This window comes from Drosophila eugracilis, unplaced genomic scaffold (assembly GCF_018153835.1).
Source record: "Drosophila eugracilis isolate 14026-0451.02 unplaced genomic scaffold, ASM1815383v1 contig_2129, whole genome shotgun sequence".
NCBI classification, from domain to species: domain Eukaryota; kingdom Metazoa; phylum Arthropoda; class Insecta; order Diptera; family Drosophilidae; genus Drosophila; species Drosophila eugracilis.
In genome coordinates, this window is record NW_024573010.1 from 140689 (window position 1) to 156258 (window position 15570).

A 15570-nucleotide genomic window follows, 5' to 3' on the forward strand; every position below is an offset into this window, starting at 1 on the left:
AAATGTCCAATATAAGTTGGAAAATTCCTCATGTGGCATTGTAACAGTAACATTGAACAAATTAAGATGTATGATATTATAAAAAGTATTGTATACCTGCCTATTGGCTTTTGTTGGAACGATGGGAGAGACACTTTTGCGCAAACGTGACGATACCTTAAGGCAATAACTATTCGAAAACAAATTATCTTCAAGGGAATGGAAAGGAAACGCTTTCCACAGTCATTTTTTGGAAACCACCATTTGATTAATGTCGAGTACATACAGTGTCCGTCATTAAACCGGTTAGGGAAAACAAATTTCCTTATTGTAAAAATCATGTCAAAGGAGGTGTGTGCTCTAAAAAATGCATACAACATTCTACATTTTTTAAAAGTAGTTCAAAATAAATAAAAATCTACTATAGAAATCTTCTTGCATTCACTTTATTTTGAAGTTGAGACCAATTGTGGCAAGATCTGTTTCACGAAAACTATTTCAATAAAAAATGAAATTTCTTAAAGAAATTTTTTCTACAATTCAATGTGAAGATATTTGAAAATCATTGCCAATACATTTTTACAAAAATAAACAAGAGTCGAGTGCCGCGAATTTAAGATACCCATTATTGTTTTAAAATATTCATTTTGCTAGTGGAAATTCACAAAGCGCCACCTTTTGTCAAAGAAAGCATGTTGAGTTACTGATGTCCATGTGAGATCTATATTTCTTCATAAATAGCAAAATAAGGTTCCGATTTGAAAAATCTTTGGTAAATCGATCGATATTGACAAAAAATGTTATAGAAGGATAAACGAAGACGTACACTCTACTATTATGGACGACAAAGGTTTCCCCTGTTTATTGGCGTTAGAGTAGACGTGGCCGGATGAAAACTCGTATTGAGGTGCAATGGCATCTCTTAAATACGAATTCTTAAGCACAACTTTCTGGCTCCTGGTTTTGTGGTCGTTAGCGTAGGTGTGGCTAGATGGAAATAAATAATTCGCATTTGGAGAATCATAAAAACCTACATTCTGAATCTTAACTTTCTATCACTAATATTTACCGAGATGTCAGCTTTTCGCAAAATGCGAAAACCGTCCCTCGAGCTTGGTGGGCGTAAGAACGGGTGTGGGCGGATAATAGTAACTCCATAAGATGCGCTGTAATCTCAAGATTATACATACCTAATCTCAACTTTTTAGCTCTAACAGTTCATGAGATTTAAAAAATTTAAGTTTTCCGTGACTTGTTGGCGTTAGAGTGAGAGTGACAGGATACTGTAAAAAATCTGCGCCGCGTAGGGACCTTAAGAACCGGTTTACTGAATTTATTTTAAAAATGTTTCAAGTTTTGTTCTTCTTTTTTTACCCTGACTTGTAGATATCTTAAATCCAGCAAATGGAAAGATATTAATATTAATTTATTCCAAGTCCATTTTTAAGCTGGGGTTTTATTGGATACTTTTTTTAAACAATTTCAAAGGATTTAATTTTTAAACCTGAGCTTCTATTGGTTTCGATCCATCGCGAACTTTCTGAGCTGCTATCTTTTGAAACCTAGAAATAATCCAGAAGAAACGTTATAGTCGAGTGCCGCGACTATAAGATACCCGTTACTTTCTTGTACAATTTTAAAATATTCCTTTTGCCAGTGGAAAATCCCAAAGCGACAAGTGACGTCACTGCCCTTCCTTTTAGCTTTGCGTTTATTTATTGAATCTACACTTAATTTTGAGACTAACAATAAGTTGACGAATCTTAACATTAAAATTTAACTAACAGTATAATAAGACTGCATTCTGGTTGCGCGTCCCTCAGGTCGGTCGCTGGGTGGATAGGTCATTGCGACGAAGGCGTGATTGGTTGCTCAACCTTGTTAGACCTCTCGCCAGGTGGTTAGGGTGCACCGATAGCTTGGTGAAGTACTTTACCTTTTGTTCTGCGATCACTTCTTTGACCGGTAGAATGTTTAAGTCGCGGTGTATGTTTTCGTTGCGAACGTACCACGGTGCCCAGGTGGTTGTTCTAAGAATCTTCGACTGAACTCTCTGGACAATGTCAATGTTGCTATTGCTGGCGTTCCCCCATAACTGGTAGCCGTACATCCATATAGGTTTTAGTACCGAGTTGTACAGCAGGATTTTATAATCAAGGCTAAGAGGTTACCGGGCGTTGATAAGCCAATGAAGGCTGCTGGCTTTAAGCTTTAGGTGTGTTGTTTTGGCTTCAATGTGCCGGCGCCATGTGAGTCTTCTGTCGAGATGTACTCCTATTTATGTTACTTCGTTTGCTTGTGGGAGTAGAGTGTTGTTTAACGTAATCGGCGGGCAGTTTTGCCTGTTCAGAGGGAACGTATCGTGCTTGCATTTTAGTTCGTTCACTTTAATTCGCCAATCGCCATTTTTCAACATCGACCATATGAAGAGCTAGCTGCGCAGTTGGTTGAATCGGGACTTTTGAGCGGCTAAGAATAGCTGTGTCATCGGCGAACGTAGATGTTGTTTGCCGTGTGCTTGTTGGGAGTCTGCTGTGCAGAGGACAAATAGTGTTGGCCCTAGCACGCTACCTTGAGGAACTCCAGCTCCAACAGTGTAATCGTCAGATATAGGAGTGTTGCACCTCACAACAAATTTTCTGTCGTGAAGGTAAGACTCTAAAATCTTGTGAGTGCTGTAGGGGAGCATTGTCTTGATCTTGTACATTAGACCTTCTAGCCAGACTCTATCAAATTGACAGACATCTAAAAGTATGGCAGTACAGTACTCTCTTTTTTCGAAAGCGTTTCGAATTTCTGATGTTATCCGGTTGACCTGCTCAATTGTTCCATGCTTTTCACGAAACCCAAATTGGTGTGACGGGATTCCTTATTGGATTCTCAGGTATGTGTTTATCCGAGTCACTAGGCATTTTTCAAAGAGTTTAGATAGGCAAGAGAGTAGGCTTATAGGTCTATATGACGTGGGGATAGTGTGGTCTTTCCCCGGCTTTGCTATCATTATTATAATTGACTTTTTCCATCTCACTGGAAAGTGGCCAAGTTTTGCGATGGCATTAAAGAGCTGGGTGAGAGTGCAAAAGGCGCAGTGTGGGAGCTCAACTATCATTTTGGGAGCTATGAGGTCACAGCCCGGGGATTTTTTCGGATTCAGTTGTCTTTTGATGATGTTCAAGATTTCATTTGGGCGAAACTGAATTGGCTCATGTTGAGGCTGGGGCTCATATGATAGAGTCGGCAGAGTAAACGCATTAGTGGAGGGATTTGGTTGGAAAACATTTTTAAGGTGGTTGGTCACGTTTTCTTTTGGTGAGCTCAGAGTTGGGTGAGCTCTCAATGGTGAGTGTTTTGTTCTATAAGTTGAGAATTGTTCAATGTAGCGGCGGTGGATGTATGTTTTTTCTTGCAGTAGAGCTTAAGCAAGTTGACGTGAAGCATGTTTTAAGTTTTGCTTAGCAGATGGCGATCTGTGAAATTGCCATTCTCGACGAAAGCGTAAAGCTTTTCGAAGACGAGCTGATCGATTTGTAGATTTGTCTTCTTTTGATTGCATTGTGTGTTTATAGTATGAGGTGTTGAAACTTGAGCTGCAGAGACGAGTACAGATTCCAGTGAATTGACAAAACTGTCTACGTTGGCATCATCGCTGAGGTGAGGACTTAGATCAATATGGGAGCTTATATACTTCCTGTACTTAACCCAATTGGTTTTATGTGAGGTCCGTTTTAATGGTTAATCCCATGTTCTTGGATGTCGGAGTAGAGTAAAAAGAACTGGCGAGTGATCAGATGAAAGATCCGAAAGGCATTCGGCGCTTATCACATTTTTATACCCGTTACTCGTAGAGTAAAAGGGTATACTAGATTCGTTGAAAAGTATGTAACAGATAGAAGGAAGCTTTTGCGACCCTATAAAGTATATATATTCTTGATCAGGATCAATAGCGAAGTCGATTGAGCCATGTCCGTCTGTCCGTCCGTCCGTCCGTCCGTATGAACGCTGAGATCTCAGGAACTATAGCAGATACAAAGTTGAGATTAAGCATAAAGATTCTTGAGGTCCCGGGACAGCGCAAGTTTATTACAGCATCCTGCCACGCCCACTCTAACGCCCACAAACTGTAAAAACTAAAATTGCTGAAATCTCAGGAACTATTGCAGTTAGAAAGTTGAAATTCAAAAAGTATAATCTTTAGATGGCAGCGCATCTTATAGTGGTACTACTATCCGGCCACACCCACCCATACGCCCACAAGGCTCAAAAGTCGGTTAATACCTATCGATTTACCAAAGATTTTTCAAATCGGAACATTATTTCGCTATTTATAAAGAAATTAAGTTATAAGGCTTCACATGGGCAGTGACGTCACTATAAGCATACTCAACATACTTCCTCTGACAATAGGTGGCGCCTTGTGAATTTCCACTAGCAAAATAATATTTTAAAATTTTGTAAAACAGTAACGGGTATCTTATGGTCGCGGCACTCGACTATAGCGTTTCCTCTTGTTAGGAATGTTTTTGGTAATCGCAAAGTCTATTAAGTAGTATGTTGGTGTGCCAGAAGAAACATAGTCGAGCTTGTTCTTGGCTTTGATAATTGCATTATAGAGCTGCTTTCCTTTTGGAGTCACGAGACGAGATCCCCAGTGTGTGTGCTTGGCATTGTAGTCTCCTGCTGCTATGAAGTGGTCTCAGAGTGAGTTGAAAAACTGCATAAGCTCATCTTCGCCAATGGTGAAGCATGGAGGCAGTATACGTCGGCTAGCGTTAATTGCTTGTCAGTATTTAGGTGTATATTTATAAATGTGGCCTGTAGGTAGTTTTTAGCAAATTTCGTATGATAATGGTGCTTAACACGGCTTCTGATTAAAATTCCAGTCCCGCCGTGTGCTTTACCATCTGGATGGTTTGTTCCATAAAATGAATATCCTCGTATTTGGAAATTGTATCTGTTTGTAAGATGTGTTTCTGAAAGCAGCATTATGTCGATTTGATTGACTAGTAGGAATTGCGCTAACTCGAGTTTATGCTGCGAAACCCCGTTAGCGTTCCACGTAGATATTCGTTGGGATTGTTGTGAATCCAGCATTTGTATTAATAGATTTTGGTTTCACATCAGATCTTGCATTGTTGTACGCATAAACGACATAAACTCCGTGAGGCTTTGTTGTAGACTGCATATCATAGCTTCAAAGTTACTTTTTTGGCTGCTCCGGCGGTTGATGCTGCTGAGCCGTGTTCGGTTCTTTTTTTTTTTTTTTGCGCTTCCGTCTGACGTACGGCTCGGAACACGGGGATAGATCCGAGTGGATTACGAAAGATACGAGGAAAGTTAGTTTTGTACTAAATGGATTAGTATCGAAACTTTCAAAGTGTTAGGAGAAGAGTTAGAAGTAATTTTATAAAGATCATTGTAGTTTGAACATAGTACCCGAAATGTTTAATGTTGGGCAAAGTTCGAACTACAATGCTCTAAGGATAGAGCAATATAGTTTCTAGTATTCCTAAGGGGTACATGGATATTCAGGCGGCCTAGAAGGGCCTGGCTATCAATTTCACCCTTAAGAAGATTATGTATAAAGACGACCCCAAGCATCGTCCTACGATTAGCGAGGTATGGCAAATTGATTAGTAAGAGTCTACTTTTATAAGAGGGAAGGTGTATATTTGCATCCCAGTTGAGACCGCGGAGAGCAAATATTAAAAAATTCTTTTGGATGGATTCAATAAGTCACTGGTGAACCCCATACTGGGAGTCCCAGATACATGATCCATATTCCAGAATCGGACGAACCAAAGAAATTTAAAAAGGTCTTGGTAACATAGGTATCGTTAAATTCCTTTGACCACCTTTTAATGAAACCAAGAACTCCTCTAGCTTTATTAACCATAGAGGAAATATGGTCGGAAAACTTAAGTTTTGCATCCAGTAGGATGCCAAGATCTTCAACTGCATTAATTCTTTCCAGAGCTACACCATGCAAAGGTCATTGCTTTGCACTTAGAGCCATTAAGATTTAATAAGTTTGCAGAGCACCAGTTTTGAAAATTATTAAGGTCAGATTGCAGTTTCACCTGGTAGGAGGCATCAGTATATTGCAGACAGAGTTTGACATCATCTGCATACATAAGTACTAGGGAGTCATTAATAACCAAGGGAAGGTCGTTAATGAATAAGGTAAAAAGTAACGGACCAAGGTGGCTCCCCTGAGGGACCCCGGAGGAAGCATAGACTAAAGCAGAAATAATAATTTTAAATAATTTTAAAAGGGGTTTGGCCAGGATAGCAGAGCAGTACCTAAGCACACAGCCCGGTACCCCGTCTGGACTTGGCGAAAAGACTGGCTTCACATTCTGAAGATCCTTTATAACCCCACATTCCGACAAGGTGGGTCGGGAAATAAAAAGTTAGACCGGGGGATATCGTAAGCGTAAGTCTGCGCGTTTATTAACAAAGGTGAATAGGTAGTTTGAAAAAACTGTGCAAAAAGATCGGCAATTTCCTGATCCGTGCTTGCAGTAGATTTTCCAAACGATAGCAAAGACGGAAAGGTTTTAGATTAACGCTTAGGGTTAACAAAACTATAGAACTGTTTCGGATCCAGGGCAAACTGGTTTTTACATCGAGTTAAATAGTTCTGATAACACTGAGTGTTATGCACGGTAAAGTTAGACCGAGCCACCATATAATGCACGAAACAGTCATTGCTATTAGTTCTTAAGAATTTTTTAAATAATCTTAACTTGATATTTTTAGAATAGAAAGGTGCCTTGTATACCAAGGGGGTTTATCCGCCATAGCCGGATACCGCAACGGAACAAAGCGATCAAGAATTAGGTTTAATGTACTATAAAATATATCTAGAGCGGTCGACATATTTCATATTCTGAAATAAAGTTATTAATTTTTTTAAAGTTGGCTTTACGAAAACATCGAATTTTCTTATCAGCGTAATTGTTCTTAGGCTTAGTGCATAGCCCCGTATCGATCGTAAGATCTAATGTTGTATTATAAGGATCTTCAGGGAGTGTGAGAGGTGGAGCTCTGTAAATGGATACGGCGTCCGTATCGGAGAGAAAGCACAGATCGAGCAAACGACCTAAAGAATTCCCTATATGATTAATTTGAGCCAGTGACATGTGTAACATGCCAGGAGTAAAGCCGTGATGCGACTTAGGGTGTTAAAAGCTAAGGTGTTATCGTTCATGGACCAAGCCACCTGGGGTAGGTTGAAATCACCCAACACCACCAGCTGATCCATGTCCGATAACATTGAGAAGACAGACTGAATGTCTGCTAGGTGCCGCTCATATGTCAAGGAATCGGACTTAGGCGGAATATAAGAGCAAGTGATATATAAATTTAACCCAGACAATGAGATTTTAACTGTGATAAATTCTAAGTCTCCAGTTTGAAGATTTATCACCTCGGAAACGAGATTAGAGTCCACGGAAATTGGGACTCCACCACCATTTCTGAGGGATCGGTCAAGCCTATATATTGTGTACCTACTGGGGAAAACTTCAGAATTAAGAATTTCTGGAGTTAGCCAGGTTACGGTAAACACAATGACCTGGGATGCAAACGAGAAGCTTACCGAGAACAAATTAGAAAGTTTAGAGCGTAAGCCTCTTGTGTTCTGGTACGAAAGAATTATGGATGATGTTAGTTTTTTGGGTTGGCAGGAGCGTTTACTTGTGGAAGCTTTACTCCTAAAGGGTGACTTTTTTTATTTTTTTTATTTTTAAGCTGATGTTCTCGGACGAAAATATGTTGCGGCCAGAAATTGGTCGAACAGATATCGTCAAAAGCCATCTGAGGAACACGGATCTTGAAAGATGCCACGTTCCTAGCGTAAGAATATTTAAATTTAGTGATATTTTCCACCCTAATATCGACTTTAAGTTTTGCTTGAATGTAAGCTAAGATGTCCGATTCGGATGTATCAGGGGAAAGCCGGGAAACAAAAATGTGTTTCTCTAGGGGAATACCAACTAAGGGCTTTGGCGGGGCGAGTGGTTTACCCACGCTACCAGTGGGTGCCGGTAATCCGGACCCTAAGTTCCTCTGGTGAGTCACGGCTAAATTCTTTTGGGCTTGTAGAACATTTGGCACGGGAGGGTCCAATGCGACTATCTCGGACTGCTCATCGGACAAATGCCTACGCACCTTAGCAACATTTTCGGGATCCGAAATATGGGCTGTTACCGGTGTCGTCTCGATTGGAGTGGTAGACGGTAGCGGTGACAATGAAGGAGACTGTTGAACATCAGACGGAGGGAGAAGGGAGTTATTTGCATTACTGGCGGTAACCTCCGGCGCTTAGGAGACTCATTCAACAATTGTAAATTGTTGAACTGAGTGTCCAGCGCAGAAAACAGGTCGTTAGCTTTTCGAAAAGCAACCAATACCCGGCCTCATGACATCTGTCATAACAGTAGTGTAAGCCAGAGTCAGATCGACCCAAAGCATCCGGAATGGTGGTTGACTTAAACCCTGCACACTTGGAGTGCGCAATGTTATCACACAGTCAACAGTGGATGCTTACTTGGTCAACCGACACAATTGTATTGCATTTTTTAATGCAACAGATAATATCAGACATTTTGGCAAATAATTAGCAAGATGTAAATCACTGTGCCAGAAAAATATTATAGGGAAGAAGAAAGGGAGTTTGAGAGAAACAGTTGGGCGAGAGAGTGTTAGCGAGAGAGAGGCGTCATAAGTGAGTACAAGTTGTATAAGAGATGGAGAGAGTGTTTGTTTTCGAGAGCTACAAGCCGGTGGGAGATATAGAAAAGAGATGTTCTGCTGGAGAGGTAAGCGGTGAAAGTTCCGTTACTAAAAGCACAAAGAAAATTAAAAAAATATGTTATAATACAGACCACAGTTGTTGATATTTGTTTGCAATAAATGCTTTATGCAAACAGATAACAATAAATGCAAAACGTTTGCAAAAAAGTAGCAAAAACGAGGTGATTAATTCAATAATTAAATCGCTTGAGAAGACGCAAAAGCCAAAAACACAACCGTTCGCTTTGAAAGAGAAATGAAGCACCACAGAATAGTCGTTCTTTTGGCTGTGCGACTTGTTTTGGCCGATCTAGAGCTATAAACCCGAACACAGTATTGCAAATTTCTTTTAAAGTCTTTTTCTTGGTATTTTGATTGCGGCAATGAGCTTTTTGAGGCTGGGGTAGACAGTCCTGAGTTCTAGTCGAGAAGAAGACTTCAGGGTTTGACCTGGAGGCTATCAACTGTTTATTTTGGGTGCAGGCAGTAATTCCCCTCTGGTGGATACGACTTTTCAGCTCCTTATAAACTATGCAAACCTCTATAGTTAACAGTGTGATTTCAACCGCAATTGCCGCACTTTTTCGAGTTGTGGTCATCCTTGCTCGCTGGGCAGTGTGCGGAGTCATGAAGCTCACCACAAACTAAACACCCGGCGCAGTTTACAGTAAGACCTTGTATGGCCAAATTCTTGGCAGTTCGCGCATTGTACCGGGCAATTGCGTTTGTGCGGCTCTTCAACCGTAATTCCGCAGTGCAGCAAACTGAAGGTTGTATGTAGGGTGCACTTCGTATTTCTTTAGGAGCTTAATGGCTGCCTTAAAGAGTGGCTGCGGCTTTCTATCCCTGTTAAGGATATTGAAGACTGTCTTGGCGCTAAATCCCTTCTCTTGCAGCGCTTTTGTTATATCTGCAGGCGATACTTCGGACTCTTTGCCTTTAAGTACAACTTGCTGGCCCTTGCTGCATTTTAGCTGATACTTGTAAAAGTTCTTTTTTTTTGTCGGTGAGATATTTCGATAATATTCTGTAATTATCTTCAGACTTCGTTTGAACTTTTGTTTCCTGGATGTTGCCCTTTACGAGTGGTATTATGTGGAAGTTGTCCTTGCAAATAAGCTCTATAATTTTGTTGACAAGAACGTTGAAACTTTTTTCTCGTATGTAAATTGGAGGGGGCTTAGTCTTCATTTTTTCGACTTCAGTAGATTCGGCTTCATCCTCATAGTCTGCCAAGACTTTAAGACGGTTTCAGTTCGTGGGCGTTTCTATTGCAGCTATGTTAGCATTGCCACGGGTTATTTTGCATTGAGAATTAAGGGGGCTTAGCTTCCTTTTGATTTGGATGTAGCGATCCATACCAGTCTGCACAGCCGGCTTAATATTTTGTTTGTTTTTGTTCTCTTTTTCATGCAGCACAGTATTATTGTTTGCGCTGCTAGCTGATGACGTCGTTAAACGCGCTGTCGTTACAGTTGCGGTTGTTGTTGTTACCGTTGACGTTGTCAAAGAAATTGCGGCGCTAGTTGCTGCGCTCTTTGGCTGCAGAGACATCGAAGGTAGCGAGGGGGAGCAAGAACGCGCTCTCTCGCTCTCTACGTTCGAATTCGGTCAAGTTTGGGGTAATTGACCGTGTTTGGGAAGAGCTTGCATTACTTTCGGTTGCTTTAAAAAAGAAGTAAGCGTTGTTTCTTTGTACCGAGAGCCGTCCCTCGTCTTGCTCACGTTGACGTTGTGTGCGACCGTCGTTTAGACTCATTGCAATATAGATTGAGTTTGTTAGAGTTTTAAGTGTTATGTTTTATATTAATTATTTAATTAATCAATATACACATTAGCGTCCTTTTGCGTTAATGTTGATTTACGAAACCTGTCGCTGCACTTTTTTGATATTATTGAATCCTTTTTTCGCGAAGCACAAGAAATACACGTCTGCATGCGACGACGACTTGTGCGATTTCGATTTCGGCAAGAAATATAGCTCGAATATGGTAGGCACGTTTAAAACTTAATAGCTTTAAAGATTATTTTTTACATTTATTATAATTTGTTTCCTAACAGTTCCTTAAAATTATTAGAATTTAAGTACTTAATATATTGTAGACATTAATATAGTCGGTTATACCGGTTCTATATATCATTTATGCTTAGGCTACCATTTATTTAAAGAAATCTGTTTAGATCCAATTATTTGCATAGTTTTCAAAAATCTATAGTAGTTTTACTTTTTGTTATATTGATATGAAGATTATGTATAAAGACGACCCCAAGCATCGTCCTACGATTAGCGAGGTATGGCAAATTGATTAGTAAGAGTCTACTTTTATAATTGGGAAGGTGTATATTTGCATCCCAGTTGAGACCGCGGAGAGCAAATATTAAAAAATTCTTTTGGATGGATTCAATAAGTCACTGGTGAACCCCATACTGGGAGTCCCAGATACATGATCCATATTCCAGAATCGGACGAACCAAAGAAATTTAAAAAGGTCTTGGTAACATAGGTATCGTTAAATTCCTTTGACCACCTTTTAATGAAACCAAGAACTCCTCTAGCTTTATTAACCATAGAGGAAATATGGTCGGAAAACTTAAGTTTTGCATCCAGTAGGATGCCAAGATCTTCAACTGCATTAATTCTTTCCAGAGCTACACCATGCAAAGGTCATTGCTTTGCACTTAGAGCCATTAAGATTTAATAAGTTTGCAGAGCACCAGTTTTGAAAATTATTAAGGTCAGATTGCAGTTTCACCTGGTAGGAGGCATCAGTATATTGCAGACAGAGTTTGACATCATCTGCATACATAAGTACTAGGGAGTCATTAATAACCAAGGGAAGGTCGTTAATGAATAAGGTAAAAAGTAACGGACCAAGGTGGCTCCCCTGAGGGACCCCGGAGGAAGCATAGACTAAAGCAGAAATAATAATTTTAAATAATTTTAAAAGGGGTTTGGCCAGGATAGCAGAGCAGTACCTAAGCACACAGCCCGGTACCCCGTCTGGACTTGGCGAAAAGACTGGCTTCACATTCTGAAGATCCTTTATAACCCCACATTCCGACAAGGTGGGTCGGGAAATAAAGTTAGACCGGGGGATATCGTAAGCGTAAGTCTGCGCGTTTATTAACAAAGGTGAATAGGTAGTTTGAAAAAACTGTGCAAAAAGATCGGCAATTTCCTGATCCGTGCTTGCAGTAGATTTTCCAAACGATAGCAAAGACGGAAAGGTTTTAGATTAACGCTTAGGGTTAACAAAACTATAGAACTGTTTCGGATCCAGGGCAAACTGGTTTTTACATCGAGTTAAATAGTTCTGATAACACTGAGTGTTATGCACGGTAAAGTTAGACCGAGCCACCATATAATGCACGAAACAGTCATTGCTATTAGTTCTTAAGAATTTTTTAAATAATCTTAACTTGATATTTTTAGAATAGAAAGGTGCCTTGTATACCAAGGGGGTTTATCCGCCATAGCCGGATACCGCAACGGAACAAAGCGATCAAGAATTAGGTTTAATGTACTATAAAATATATCTAGAGCGGTCGACATATTTCATATTCTGAAATAAAGTTATTAATTTTTTTAAAGTTGGCTTTACGAAAACATCGAATTTTCTTATCAGCGTAATTGTTCTTAGGCTTAGTGCATAGCCCCGTATCGATCGTAAGATCTAATGTTGTATTATAAGGATCTTCAGGGAGTGTGAGAGGTGGAGCTCTGTAAATGGATACGGCGTCCGTATCGGAGAGAAAGCACAGATCGAGCAAACGACCTAAAGAATTCCCTATATGATTAATTTGAGCCAGTGACATGTCTAACATGCCAGGAGTAAAGTCGTGATGCGACTTAGGTGTTAAAGCTAAGGTGTTATCGTTCATGGACCAAGCCACCTGGGGTAGGTTGAAATCACCCAACACCACCAGCTGATCCATGTCCGATAACATTGAGAAGACAGACTGAATGTCTGCTAGGTGCCGCTCATATGTCAAGGAATCGGACTTAGGCGGAATATAAGAGCAAGTGATATATAAATTTAACCCAGACAATGAGATTTTAACTGTGATAAATTCTAAGTCTCCAGTTTGAAGATTTATCACCTCGGAAACGAGATTAGAGTCCACGGAAATTGGGACTCCACCACCATTTCTGAGGGATCGGTCAAGCCTATATATTGTGTACCTACTGGGGGGTTGTTGTTGTTACCGTTGACGTTGTCAAAGAAATTGCGGCGCTAGTTGCTGCGCTCTTTGGCTGCAGAGACATCGAAGGTAGCGAGGGGGAGCAAGAACGCGCTCTCTCGCTCTCTACGTTCGAATTCGGTCAAGTTTGGGGTAATTGACCGTGTTTGGGAAGAGCTTGCATTACTTTCGGTTGCTTTAAAAAAGAAGTAAGCGTTGTTTCTTTGTACCGAGAGCCGTCCCTCGTCTTGCTCACGTTGACGTTGTGTGCGACCGTCGTTTAGACTCATTGCAATATAGATTGAGTTTGTTAGAGTTTTAAGTGTTATGTTTTATATTAATTATTTAATTAATCAATATACACATTAGCGTCCTTTTGCGTTAATGTTGATTTACGAAACCTGTCGCTGCACTTTTTTGATATTATTGAATCCTTTTTCGCGAAGCACTAAGAAATACACGTCTGCATGCGACGACGACTTGTGCGATTTCGATTTCGGCAAGAAATATAGCTCGAATATGGTAGGCACGTTTAAAACTTAATAGCTTTAAAGATTATTTTTTACATTTATTATAATTTGTTTCCTAACAGTTCCTTAAAATTATTAGAATTTAAGTACTTAATATATTGTAGACATTAATATAGTCGGTTATACCGGTTCTATATATCATTTATGCTTAGGCTACCATTTATTTAAAGAAATCTGTTTAGATCCAATTATTTGCATAGTTTTCAAAAATCTATAGTAGTTTTACTTTTTGTTATATTGATATCTGTTACAAATTAAGTCTGAGCCATACAACCACAAAAAAACCACAAAAGAGTACCAAGTTCAATCATATTGTGGTTGTCCTTCTTTTGCCAATCTTTTGCCAACGCATTTATTTCAGCTTCAGTTAAGTTTTAAGGCTCCTGTTTAATGGAAAGTTCAGAGCTGAAGTTTTTGTCAAAATAAAATGAGTCATTTTGCAGAATATCATAAAAAAGGTCATCTGGATCGCTGTCGAATGATGGTAGCTCTGAGGCACTTGTTGCAACCGAGCTTAAGCTCGTCGAAATGGGGGCTGAAGTACACTGCAAAGATCTTGCTGTACTAGATATTTTAATGGAATCAATCATTCCCGAAGAAGTACACGAGGTAGATACATTTAGGTTTGAATTAGATTTTACATATCCTTATGTTATCACTTCTTGGAAAAGTATCAGAAAACGTGGAAATAGCCATTGAGTCGTTAGAACTCAACGATCTTTTAGCAATAACAGCCGTATCGGATACAAATCTGTTCGTATGCTCTGATGGGAGGCAATTCCTTTTTCTAAAGATGAACCTTGAAGATTGAACATCGCCGATGAGTTGTTTTCCATTTTGACGTCAGTATTATTGCAGCCCCATATAGACGGTTTAAAAGATTCGCTTAGATATTGTCTCACTTGATTCTTCTGTTTTTGAATAACATAATATCTGGTCGGGTGCAGCACTTGGGGTGGGACACCTACACAAATACCTAGAAGAGGAACTTTTAATTTAACTGCTTTTAACGCATTGATTAAGTTATCCATTTGGGCAAATTGTGATGTTTGTTCTAAACTGGATAATCCACTGCCACAAGCGCTGGGACAATTTTCTATCGAAAAATTTCGATTCTATGGATCCCTGTCTATTGCCAAATAATATGTGAATTTTTGGGTCTGTCATATCCAGTGTATGCTGTTGAATTTGCTGTTGTTGTTCCTACTGTTGATGGTGTTCCCCTTGTAATTGATGTTTTAGTTGCGTTCGTGAAGAGGGAGTGGCAGTTTTGAATGTCGCTATGTAATCGGACCGTAAGCAGCGCGTTGAGGACTTTAATTTATAGAACTCCACATTTTCAGAATTGCCTGCTACAGTTACATTTGGTAAAAATCCATATTCTCATTATCATTTAACAGGCTCATATTTAAATCGAACTCCATATCAAAGCCCAAATCGATTCCATATTCCGTCATGTTTGAAAAAAGAGAACTATAAATAGGTTTATTTATGTTTATACTGACTCAAATAACTGAATTAAAATAAATTTAATATTCTTTAAGCTATATAGCATGCAGCCGAACAGGCGGATAAGTGGTAATGAAAGGTTGAGTCGGCATATGTTCTTAATTCTTTTACATCATGTCTTCCGAGCCGCAATTTCTATCACTGCGTTGGGGTCACATACGAGGGCTCCCTCTGACGGATCCACACTTCTCCCGATCGAAGCGAGTCGATCTCATCTTGAGAGTGGATATGTTAGAGCTCATTATTTTGACAGACACCACGGTCGGTGTGCCCGGCGAGCCCGTAGCTCAGAGCACATGCTTGGAATCGATCCTATCGGGACTGACAGAAGAAGCTAGCGAAGCAACCTAGGTACGCTGTCATCGAGTACTCTTGGACACCGAGGCAATGCTCAATTGCTGGTGCGAGACTTTTTTCCAGACGTACGTCGATCGGATGGCCGTTACGTGGTAAGGCTGCCCTTCAAAACTTAGTTTCTAAGATGATCTTATCAGATGGCGCTCATAGGCTCTTGCAGTTCGAATGGCGTCTATCGAGCAGTCCGAAGCGGTGCTGCAAATATGTCGAGGATATC

The 15570-nt window shown here is 40.0% G+C and overlaps 1 pseudogene; it reads right to left on the reverse strand.

The window, feature by feature from the left end:
- Positions 1–13741: 13741 nt before the first annotated feature.
- On the reverse strand, positions 13742–14944 carry LOC108104201 (annotated as a pseudogene).
- Positions 14945–15570: the final 626 nt, after the last annotated feature.